Raw genomic sequence first — 1,738 nt, forward strand, 5'->3', positions numbered from 1 at the left:
TCAGCAAGATTTGAAGCGATTGAGTAGAACTGTACTCTAGTCGTAAGATCAAAATTTGTAGCAAAATATTTGTCAGAAAATTGTGGATACAGAGGTTTAGCCTGCACATACTCAAATTGCACAATTTATATCTTTGCGAAAAAAGGGAACTGGCGAATGCATGCATGAACCAATCAATCAATATCATAAGGTAAACTATTACATATATTGACTGTATCTACAAGTGAAAGTAATGCACATGCGTACACATGGTTTACAAGTAGGGATCCAGATCATCTATACTTCTCAAACAAAGAACCGTGGGAGCGCGACAATCTAACAAAAGCAGCCGCCAAACCCACGCCGTCACCGACAATGGAACCAAGGCTTCTCGAGCGCCTCCGCTGCAGTAAGCCGCTTCGCCGGGTTGCTCTCCAGGAGCCCGCTGAGCACCTCGAAGCCGGTTGACGACAGCCTCCAGAAGGGGAACCGGCGCCGAAGAGGATGCCCAAGTAGCTTCGTCTTCAACCCTGCCAGCTTCGACTTGTTTTTTCCGGCCGGTAGCTTCGACTTCCACTCGGCCGCTATCCCCGCCTCCCCGGGTACCCAGCCCAGTCCTTGATCCCCTTACACTTAGGGTCGACGATGTGAAACACTTTGCTCATGATCTTTTCTTCCGAGTCGTCGGGGCCGAAGGTGGGCGGTGCCGGAGAGGAGGTCGGCCATTATGCATCCGAGCCCCCACGTGTCCGCGCGCTCATCATACTCGCACGAGTGCATGAGTAGCTCCGGCGCGCTGTACGCTGTCGCAATTGTCACCTCCGACTGCTTCATTCCCTGCTCTTTCCTCCGGGAGATCCCGAAGCCTCCGATCTTGTAGACGATGTCGTCTTCCTTGAGCTCGCCGTCCCCCTTCTTGTTCTTGGGCCTCCTCTCCGTCCTGTCCTCGGTGCCGTCGTCGAGGATCACGTTCTCGGGCCTGATGTCCAGGTGCATGACGCCCGTGCCGTGCACGGAGTTGACCCCCTCCAGGAGCTCCTTCATGATCCGACACACCTCGGCCTCAGAGAACCGACGATGACGGTGCGCACGGCGCTGCATGTAGCCGCGTAGGTTGAGGCGGCCGGCGTATTCCATGATGAGGAAGGAGTCGCCCGAATTGATCTTGGGGACGACTTTATCCAGCAGCTTCACCACCGAGGGGATGTCCGCGCACGTCCTCAGAAACCTGCACTCCCGCCAGACCTCTGTAAGGCCGGAAAAGATCAAGCCGTCGCCGGCGTCGATCCCGGTCCCGCTGAGCCGCTTCACGGCGACGATCCGCTTCTCCTTGGTGTCCCACGCCTTGAACACCTCGCCGTTCATGCCGGCGCCCAGCCTCTCCAGCGGCTCGTACCGCGCCATGTAGGCTGGCCAGACAGCCGGATTCCGGTGGCCGCCGCCGCTCCTACTCGTGGAAGCCGCCATCGCAGTACAAGCGCCTGATTTTGTTCGCGCTGGTTCAATCGCCGCGGAAGATACAAGCGCAGCCAGTTGAGCTTTCAATAAGGAAAATGCTAATTATCAGGTGGAGGCACACGGGCTTGCAACCTCCGGTTTGGCAGCGCGACACGCGTCCACTGCGACCCACAGGCCATATCTCATCTTCTTCCTCCCTATAATTTGTCCTCCCGAACCACGGTCTGAGGCCGCTCCCGCCGCCGGCTTGATCTCCGCGAGCGCAGCGCCGCCGGCTCCCATCTCCGCGAGCGCCTCGCCG

At 57.5% G+C, this 1,738-nt stretch overlaps 1 pseudogene; it reads right to left on the reverse strand.

Annotated features, from left to right (window-relative positions):
* Window positions 1–315: 315 nt before the first annotated feature.
* Window positions 316–1,383, reverse strand: LOC124646955 (annotated as a pseudogene).
* Between the last annotated feature and the right edge of the window lie 355 nt (window positions 1,384–1,738).

This window comes from Lolium rigidum, chromosome 4 (genome assembly GCF_022539505.1).
Source record: "Lolium rigidum isolate FL_2022 chromosome 4, APGP_CSIRO_Lrig_0.1, whole genome shotgun sequence".
Lineage (NCBI taxonomy): Eukaryota > Viridiplantae > Streptophyta > Magnoliopsida > Poales > Poaceae > Lolium > Lolium rigidum.